Consider the following 11,001-nt stretch of genomic DNA (forward strand, 5'->3'; position numbering starts at 1 on the left):
GCAGTTAGGGGCAATCAGGCAGGCAGGCAGAATGGTTGGGGTAATCAGGCAGGCAGGCAGAGTGATTAGGGGCAATCAGACAAGCAAGCAAGCAGTTAGGGGCAATCAGGCAGGCAGGCGAGCAGTTAGGGGTGATCAGGCAGGCAGGCAGGTGAGTGGTTAGGAGCCAGCAGTCCTGGATTGCGAGAGGAATGTCTGACTGCCAGTTTAGGCCCGGCAGTTGGACATCCCCCGAGGGGTCCCGGATTGTGAGAGGGTGTAGGCTGGGCTGAGGGTACTCCCCCCCACCCCATGCACGAATTTCATGCACTGGGCCTCTAGTAATAAAAATAAAAAGAAAAAAATGCAAAAAGTCCAGAATGTACTTCCTCCTCTGCTGTCATTTGGTGCAAGACACTGCCACTTCCTTCCTAAGGTGATTGTGAGAGCTTTCTAAAGGAGCTTTTTCTTCACCTTCACTCTATTGCAGACTCCTCACACAGCACCTAGAACGATCCTTTACAATGTCAGAGCTCATGGCCCTCTTCTGTGCAAAATTCTGCAGTGCCTCTCAACACACTGTGAACAGAGGCTGATGTCCTTGCAATTGTCTGCCAATCCCTCCAAAGTCTGACCCCCCTCCCTCTGACCTATCCACTTTCCCTTATTCCTATCCATCCCCACGGTCTCCTTGCCATTCCTCTGCGACATCAGCTGGGTGAGTTCCTGTGTCTGGGATATGACTCCCCCAGGTCTTCTCCTAGCTTTTGCTCAGCTGTCAGATTCTTCAACAGGCCCAGCTTGACTCTGTAATACTGCAGCCCGTCTTCCCCTCCATTTGTGCTGCTCTGTATCATCTCTGACATGCTATGTGATTTTTTAAAATTTAAATTTTATTTTTTGATTATATTTTACACTTAATATTATTTTGTATTGGTGCTTAGACAATCATATACTTTATAAAGTGTTCCTCTTGATATTTCCAGTACCCACTTGGCACCATACATGCTTATTACAATACCAATCCCGCCTGGTGCATGGATTCGTGCACTGATGAGATCCCTTGGCCTGGCCTGTGGGGATCGGGCTGAAACCAGCTCTCTGACATCTCCCGAGGGGCCCTGGGTTGCGAGAGGGCAGTTCTTGGGTGAAGCACCCCGGAATCGGGCTCCCTCCTTTCTGGTTCCAGGTGTGTTACCCAAGAACTGCAGCTGCCAAGTCACCGCAGGGCAGCCACCACAGGAGTTTGGCAGCTCCTGCATTGAGCTTCTGCCCCGTGGTGGTCAGTGCATGTCATAGCTACTGGTCAGACCGTCTGTCCCTTGGTGGTCATTCCATGTCATAGCTACCAGTCAGATGGTCGAATGGTTGGATGATCACTTAGGCTTTTATATATATAGACTAGAGGCCCAGTGCACGAATTCGTGCATGGGTGGGGTTGCCTGGCCTGGCTGGCAATTGGGGCCGATTGGGGTCACGGAAGGTTGGCCAGCTGGGGGGAGGGGCCGTGAGAGGTTGGCTGGCCAAGGGGGGAGGGGCTGCAGGAGGTTGGCCGGCCAGGGAGAGTGGCTGCGGGGGGGTGGCCGGCCAGGGCATGGGAGAGTTGGCTGCCCTGATTGGGGCCACTGGAGGTTGGCTGTGAGAGTGCACTGACCACCAGGGGGCAGCTCCTGCATTGATCGTCTGCCCCTTGGTGGTCAGTGTGCGTCATAGCGACTGGTCGTTTTGTCGTTCAGTCGCTTAGGCTTTTATATATGTAGATTACTGTATTGTGACTATTTTGTAACTATAAATTTTTTAATTCCTTCACCTTTTTCATCCAGTTTCCTCAGTCCCCCCAGCCTTTGGCAACCATCAATCTGTTCTCTGTATCTATGAGTATGTTTCAATTTTGTTTGTTCATTCATTTTGTTCTTTAAATTCCCCACATAAATGAAATCATATGGTATTTGTCTTTGACTGACTTATTTCACTTAGCATAAGACCCTCTATTTTCATCCATGCTGTCACAAATGGTAAGATTTTTTAAAATATATTTTTTTATTGATTTCAGAGAGGAAGGGAGAGGGAGGGAAAGAGACAGAAACTTCAACGATGAGAGAGAATCATTGTTCCGCTTCCTCCTGCATGCCCCCCACTGGGGATCAAGCCCACACCCAGGTATGTGAACCTGACCAGAATCAAACCCAGGACCCTTTAGTCTGCAGGCTGATGCTCTAGCCACTGAGCCAAACCAGCTAGGGCACATATATTCTTATATATGGCCAAGTAATATTCTATTGTATATACGTATGTTCCATCACTTTTCCCCACCATTGAGAGAGAGAGAGAGAGAGAGAGAGAGAGAGAGAGAGAGAGATATCGATGTGAGAGAGACACATCGATTGGTTGTCTCCTGCATGTGACCTGACCATGGCTGGGGATTGAACCTGCAACCCTGGTACATGCCCTTGACCAGGGATCGAACCTGTGATCCTTCAGTGCATGGGGCAATGCTTTAGCCACTGAGCGACACCAGCCAGGGCTATACCACCACTTTTTTATCCACTGGTCTATTGATGGGCACTTGGGTTGCTTCCATATCTTAGCTATTGTAAATAATGTTGCAATGAACATAGGGAGCATATATTATTTCAGTTTAGTGTTATGAGTTTCTTTGAATATATATCCAGAAGTGAAATTAATGGGTCATAAGGCGGTTCCACTTTTAAGTTCTTTTGGTAACCCCATACTGTTCCCATAGTGGCTGCACCAATCTTCATTCCCACCAATAGTTCACTAGGGTTCTCTTTTCTTCATATCCTCATCAGCACTTGTTTGTGAATTTATTGATGACTAGAGGCCCGATGCACAAAATTCTTGCAAAGGGCTCGGCCCTCGCAGCCTCAGCTGCCTCGTGGCCCTGGCTGCCTCGTGGCCCCATGGCCCCGCCCACTGGTCATTTCAGAAGGTCGTCTGGAAGGTCATCCCGCCGTCCAGTCTAATTAGCATATTAGCTCTTTATTATATAGGATAGCCATTCTGTCAGGTGTGAGGTGCTATCTCATTGTGGTTTAATTTGCATTTTCTGATGATTAGTGACATTGAGCATCTTTTCATATGTCTATTGGCCATCTATATGTCCTGTTTGGAGAAGTAACTATTTAGGTCCTTTGCCCATTTTTAAGTTGGATTATTTGTTTTTTGGTGTTCAGTTGTATGGTTCTTTATACATTTTGGATATTAACTCCTTTCTATGTGATTTGCTTGTTTATTATCCACTACTTAATCTGACGAGGATGTAAACCCCATAAGGTCAGGCATATTTGGTTCATGATGTACCCTAAGTGCTTAGAATAATATCTGGCACAGAGCAGGTGCTCAATACATATTTTTTCATAGGTAATATTTTATTTTTAATTAAAAAAATTTCAATTACAGTTGACATTCAATATTACATTAGTTTCCTATTTTTTCATAGGTAATATTTTATTTTTAATTTAAAAAATTTTCAATTACAGTTGACATTCAATATTACATTAGTTTCAGATGTACAACATAGAAGTTAGATATTTATATAACTTACAATGTAATCCCCTAATAAGTCTAGTACCCACCTGGCATCATACTCAACACATTTTTTTGAATGAATAAATAAACAAATCTTTGAGGGGTGAGCCTTCCCAAGTACTTAAGCCTGTGCTGGAATTATAGGTACTCCTTCCACTAACAAATTACCTCAAAAAGGTTGGGTATTGTTTTAAGAGGGCTCCTGGTCAGGATCTTTTTTTAAGTGAGGCACATAGTCTTACTATCCTTGTTGAACTGAAGAGAAAACCTAGGCAGCCTTCAGACTTGAACCCAGGGTGGTTGGCGCCAGAGTGCCTGCTCTTGATGCTCCACATCACCACCTTTCCTTCAGTGCACCAGAACCTGAACTTGTCTTCTCTCCAGATAAGGTCATATCTGGCCTCTAACTCAATTTGGCTTTTTTCTTAGCTACACCGTCTCCGTATCCCCACTTTTCTGGGAGGGAGCACACATAATTTTTCACTTTGTAGGTGTGAAAACTGAGGCCCAGCCATTTTTAGTAACTGGACTCTAACCAAGGAATTCCAGACGCCATGGTTGAATATGCATGCTGTGCTGGCTTCCATTCTGCTCCTCATTCTCCTCAATAAATCAGATAAAGGTATGGAGTGGGTGCCAATTAGATCAACAACAGTAGAAACTGGGGTGGGAAGTGGGTAAGGAAAGCTCACTAGAAGGTGACTGGGATAAAGTATTCAATCGTGGGGGATAGTGGAGGGGCCGAGTGTTTTTAGCCTTGAAAACTCTTTTAATATTTGAATGTCTATCAGTGATGGCGAACCTATGACACGCAAACTCATTTTTTGGGTTGATTTTTCTTTGTTAAATGGCATTTAAATATATAAAATAAATATCAAAAATATAAGTCTTTGTTTTACTATGGTTGCAAATATCAAAAAATTTCTATATGTGACACGGCACCAGAGTTAAGTTAGGGTTTTTCAAAATGCTGACACGCCGAGCTCAAAAGGTTCGCCATCACTGGACCCCCGCACTGGTCTATGTGGAGGCGTTCAAGGTGTCATGGAGTCCCAGAGAGATGCCGTTAGAGGGAGGCGGACAAATGTCTCTGAACTTTAGTTTTTCGATCAGTGCAATAACACCCATTAAGACCCACTCTGCAGAGTTATGCTAGAAAGTCATGTATGAAAGGCACCCAGCAAAGCTCTTCACACCTCGTAAGTGCACGGCACCACGAATGTGGTTGTGAGTGAATTGTGATTACAAGACAAGAAAACTACGTTGGCAACTTGATGAGGATGGTTTAAAGATTAAGTGAGAGGAGGTGTACCATCATCCCACCCTTAGCTGTTTTCAATACAGGCACGACAGCCATGTCGACTGCACTATTTTGGACAATTTCATTTACTTTGGTAAATAGAATGTAAGTACTATTTTTTACATAGGACACCATGTAGCTAGGATAATTGAAACGGAAATATTCGTTGTACATACATTGTGTGTATATTCTCTGGCTTACATGTAATCAGTAAATATTCCATGACTTATGTGTCTTCAGAAACATGTGGAAAGATGAACAAAAACTAATCACGACATTACAGCAGGACGGGGTCAGGGAATCTTGGAAATGGGAAGGACGTTGGAAATGGGCACAGAATGAACTTCAGCGTCTAGAGGGAGGGTTTAGAAGTCTCCCCGGACCCCCTTTCTGGCTGTCTACAGCCATCTCCCTTCCTGCTAGAGTGTCACATTTGGCACCTACTCCTGGAAATCTAACAAAACCTTTCAGTTAAATTCCATAATGAGTCCCTCGTGCCAACCTGATGTTAATTTGCTTCCTATTGTTGCACCTTCAGTGGTTTCCCATCCCCTTTAAGAGAGAATCGGAAGAAATTCATAATCTGGCACCAAGGTACCTAAGGCTGTTACTTCCCTTCACACGCCCTTCCCCCCAGCATTGGCCTCAGTGTGAGCGTGGGTTTCTGAGTCGGGGTCTGCAGTGCTCTGGCTGCAGGGCCCAGGGCCTGGAGGATCAGCGGGGCCACGGCCTTACCCTCTGTGCTCTAGGATTCTGCTCTGATTTCTTTTCACACTGCATTGCAGTGGATGTTGTGATGAGCTAGGAGGGAAAGTCAGTGTTAGGGAACAACCGCAAGCCTCCGTGAATCCAGCCAGATTAGAGCGTTTGTGTGTAGCAGGATTCAGTAACGAGCACGTCCCAATCTTGGACAATCCTTTTAGTGAGGGAGGCACCCTGTGCTGGTTCCTTTGATCTTCACACAAGAGCCTCCCTCGTAGCTAAAACCCAGCTCACGATTCTTCCCAGGTCACCTGCCCGCCTGTCTGAGCAGCCTGTTGGCATACACCTTTCATCTTCCTCGAAGTTCAGCTGGCACAATGTGCTCCTATAGAATTAAAAAATGTCCAGTAGTAGTTAAAATTAATGTTAAAATATATTTTATTTAACCGAATATATTCAAAATATTACTTCAACACATAATATTAAAATTAATATTAAAAATGATCAGAAATATTTTGCTATCTTTTCTCTGCCCCAAGTATTAGAAAACTGGTGTCTTTTATACTCAGGGGACACGTCTCAGTTCAGGCTTCCTCCATTTCAAGTGTTCAGTTAGTGGTCACTCTATTGACACAGTAGGTCTACAGACAGACAAACAGGTGTTAGCTCTATAGCCACATGAAGCTGAGTTTGAATCTAGTGCCATGGATAGAATGTCTGGCCTGGGGAAAATACCTTCACTTTGTAAACCACAGTTTTTAGGTAAGTGGTGATATTAGCTGTTACTTCATAAGGCTGTTGTGAAGATAAATGAGATAATATATGTTCTGGCACAGTGCAAACACTTAAGTACTAATTGCTGTTATTATTTTAGCTAGATTTTAAGTTTTAGCATTTATGTGCAAGATCAGTGCTGTTATATTTTCTTGCATCAACTTCATTCCATGAGCATCTGTGGGTGATGAAACGTGAACTTGTCTTGAGGGCTTTAGTTGGATGCGTGTTCTTAAAACACACTTCCATGAAGTTGGTTTTAAAATTTTGTTTCTTTTGAGCATTTTAATTATGGAAATATTCAAACAGCAAAGTTGAAAGAATTACAGTGAACACTGCAGACACACCATCTAGAGCAAAATGCACTTTTTACTCTACTTGCTTTATTAAATGCCTACTCATCTTCCTATCCTTTTATCCATCTATACGTAATCTTACTTATTTTTACAATTATTGGGGCCAATATTCATACTGAAAAAGTTAAAACACTAATTAAGATGCATTAATCATGTCTGTTTTTGCACATCTTTCAGAAAATTGCCAGAATAGTGACAAAAAATGTGAAAGGATTTACATAACTCCAATTATTCAACTAATATAATTGATCTATTATAATATTTAGTAAAGAGGGTACATGTTCTATTCCAACACCCATGGAAATTTTATGACCATTATTATAAAAATAAGAAAACATACATGCTATATCTTCTGAAGGCAGTGACTAAAAAAAGAGTCTTTCCAAACCAATCCACTTTGAAAATGAAAAAAAAAACCCCCAAAACTAAATCCATTCTAAACAAAGCTTAACTATAGAGAATATCAACTAAAAAGTACAGACTCTTTAGAAATGAGTATTACCAATAGCGTGATATAGTATGTCTAAATGCAACTCAGCAGACTGTTCCTGCTTTTAAGTATATTTTAGGAAGTACTTGTTAAAAAACAACAGAAAAGCACAAATTAATGAAGATTGACAAGTGAAAGAAAAAAGATGATTATTTGAAAATATCAAAATAATTCAACCTTTTGACAGTAGTCAAGAGAAAAATAGAAGATAATATTAGGACTGAGAATAAGAAACTCAGTGTGGTTCGTGAAAGGTAAGACATTTTAGAAAGAAGAAATCCCCTTTAAATGTATTTAAACAATCTAGATAGGAAGAACAAATGCTGGGAAACTATGATCTAAGAAGGGTCCACAAAAGTCCCAATAACTATGGAAAAAAATGGAAAAATGGACTAAAATGTACTAAAAGAATCACCATCATGCAAGGAAATGATACTTTCTGTTATTTATATTGTTCCAGACCCAGCAATAGATGAAACAGTCCTGATTTTTTTCTAAATGGTGAACATAGCCCTGTTCCCACTTTGGAAAAGAGAATAGCATGACAAGGAAAATGTATAAGTCAATCTCACTCAAAAACAAAGATGAAAAATCTCAGTTAAAATGTTAGCAAATCAAGCAAACTTAAAGAGTAGCGCGTTCTGACCAAGAATGTCTTGTCCAAGCCATGCTAGTATGTACAGTTCAACAAAAGGAGCTCTTAACATTATTCACCATGTCCCTAAGGTGGAAGGAAACAAAGAAACCTGTGGTCTCCTGAACGGATGCCACAAAGCACATCTGAGAAGCTGTAAAAGTCTTTCCCCCGGATCCCCACTGAGTGCAGTACTTGGAAAGGTAAACAGATGTGACACTGGCCCTTCATTGTTCCCAAGGAAGTAAACGCTTACAGGGTTAAATTTTCTCTAAGCCCCGTTCTCTGAGTAATTCTGCCTAAGTCAGTTAAGAAACATCTCACTCTATCTTTAGCTCTTTGTTTATTTATATCTTGGGGATATTTATATAGTTTTTGTGAATTTTTGTTTTTTTGTTAATCCTCAACCAAGAATATTTTTTCCATTGAGTTTTTTTTAGAGAGAGTGGAAGGGATGGGGAGAGACAGAGAGAAACATTGATGTGAGAGAGACAGATACACCGATTGGTTGCCTCCCACATGCGTCCTGACCGAGGCCAGGGAATGAGCCTGCAACCAGGTACATGCCCTTGACCGGACCTTCAGTCCATGGGCCAACACTCTAACCATTGAGTCAAACCGGCTAGGGTTGTTTTTGTAAATTTTAAACAAAAGCAGGGCCATAGTTATTATCACTCCAGGCTAGAAGTGGAGCTAAAGATCCTTCAGATTTCTGGAGGTACATGCTTTTGTGCTGACAGCACGAAGCCTCCAGGTAAAGTTAGGAGAGCTCTCATTCCAAATGGAGGAAAGGGAGCAGGACCCTAAGCCTTACAACACACAGGGCCTTGCTTTGACCTTTCTCATTAGGTGGAGTAACTGAAGGATTCATACAAGTGGTATTTTGATCATTGCATAAGTTATTAATTTAAACCAGACAGAATGCCTTGGAAGATTCTTCATTCAGAGTAGGGGTTTTTATAAATTTCCATGAGTTTTCACCCAATTCTCCTTTGTTTATTTTGTTGAGATATTGCAATATTTTATAAATTAGACTTTTTCACCTTTGGGAATAAACCAGACTTGGAAAAAATGTTTTGTCAGAATTTTGGATGAAGTTAGAGCTACATAAATTATGAAACCAGGACTGCTGATTTGAGGAAGTAGGATGGATGGAGTGCTGTCTGGCCTGGGTCAGGACTGGCCTCCTGGTCCCAGCCTCAGGTGCTTGAGCTCCTTCTAGGCCACATCTCCACCTTGAGCCCAATGGAACAATCAACCTGGATTTAATGGTACTCAGGGCACACTGGTTGAAAGGAATCACATGTGAAGTTAGATAATCTCTCTGGGCATTAATTAGATTAGCAAATGATTTCTTAAAAAAAAATATATTTTATTGATTTTTTTTACAGAGAGGAAGGGAGAGGGATAGAGAGTTAGAAACATCCATCAGCTGCCTCCTGCACACTCCCCACCAGGGTTGTGTCCGCAACCAAGGTACATGCCCTTGACTGGAATTGAACCTGGGACCCTTGAGTCCACAGGCCGACGCTCTCTCCACTGAGCCAAACCAGTTAGGGCGATTAGCAAATGATTTCTGATGGGATAGTTTACTGACCACCCTTTGGGCAGAACCGGCCCACTTGCATGGGCAAAATTGTCTTAAAGGATGTGTGGTGAACACAGTGATTAATACCCAGTGTTTGTGTCCAGAAAAAAACACATCAGGGAGCCAGCAGGCCTGATGGTTAGCTATTCAGCACCTATGGTTGCCCACATGATCTCTTGAATTTCCCTTTTTTGTCTTCTACTGCTGGGATGGAGCTGAGCTCCCCCTCCAGCACTTGCCGTGGACCAGCAGTGGCTCCGGTCCTGGCTTCACTCTCCATGGCAGGGATGCAGAGCGCGTGCTGAGAGAGTGGCCAGAATGAAGAATCGGGTAGTCTGATTTTTACCGGCAGCCAGACTGCAGTCACCAGGAGGAGATGGAGCTGACACTGAGGAGAAAGAGAAGAACGGAGAACTCCATGACACCGGAGAGTCCCGGGGCCCCCACTTCTGGAGTTGTCTTGGATCTTGGCTCTCCAGTTACACGTTCTAATTGTTTCTAAGCCAGGCTGATGTTGGGCTTTCTCTCAAAGCTCCTGAACAACACAGAGGGAGGATTAGTCTGTGATTTTCTGAGTGTAAGGCTTCTGGAGACCTGCCTTTCCGTGGAGGCCCCCTCACTTACAGCCCAACTCTCTCAAATGAACCATTTCTTTTGACTTGCTTCTTTTTAATAGTGTTTTAAGCTCCATATCATGGAGTAATAATAATTATAATTACTAATATTTACTGTGCATTTACTCCATTAGGCACTCACTCCCACAAGCATTTTATATGTATGCATATCTTGTAATCCTCACTATAGTGCTCTGAGGCCAGGACTGTCATTTCCCCATTTTAGAGAAAAGAAGACTAAGGTAGAAAGAGATGCCTGAGGTCACACTGTGAGTGACGGGCCTGGACCCAGGTGTAATCCGGTCCATTACAGACAGTAATCAGTTCACTGCCTCCCTGTGCAGATTTCACAGGACACAACGGACTGTGGCTGTGAGTTTTTCCAGGAGATGTCCTGGGCAGGGTGACAGAGAGGTGAGCTTTATGATAAAGATTTAGAATTAATGTTTCACTTCTCTTTGTAATTGAAAACATGATTAATTGTTGTAAATCCCCCTATTTCCCCATTTTAGAGAAAAAGAAGACTAAGGTAGAAAGAGGGGCCTGAGGTCACACTGTGAGTGACGGGCCTGGACCCAGGTGTAATCCGGTCCATTACAGACAGTAATCAGTTCACTGCCTCCCTGTGTAGATTTCACAGGACACAACGGACTGTGGCTGTGAGTTTCTCCAGGAGATGTCCTGGGCAGGGTGACAGAGAGGTGAGCTTTATGATAAAGATTTAGAATTAATGTTTCACTTCTCTTTGTAATTGAAAACATGATTAATTGTTGTAAATCCCCCTCAAGCACAATCCTGACATAGACAGCAAAAAGTAATGAGAATGCGTCTGAACCAAGGACTGATTATATATTATTTAGATTCTTTATATCTTTTAATTTTTTACGTACTTGGTCTGTTAAAAATGTTTATCAAAGTAGATACATTAAAACCTTCCAGGACACTGGTTTATTCTAAGCTTATATTTGGAGTTTTGGAAATAGCTGTCTACTTTACAATTTAGATAGACTGTAAG

Source organism: Myotis brandtii, unplaced genomic scaffold, assembly GCF_000412655.1.
Source record: "Myotis brandtii unplaced genomic scaffold, ASM41265v1 scaffold1010, whole genome shotgun sequence".
Taxonomy (NCBI): Eukaryota; Metazoa; Chordata; class Mammalia; order Chiroptera; family Vespertilionidae; genus Myotis; species Myotis brandtii.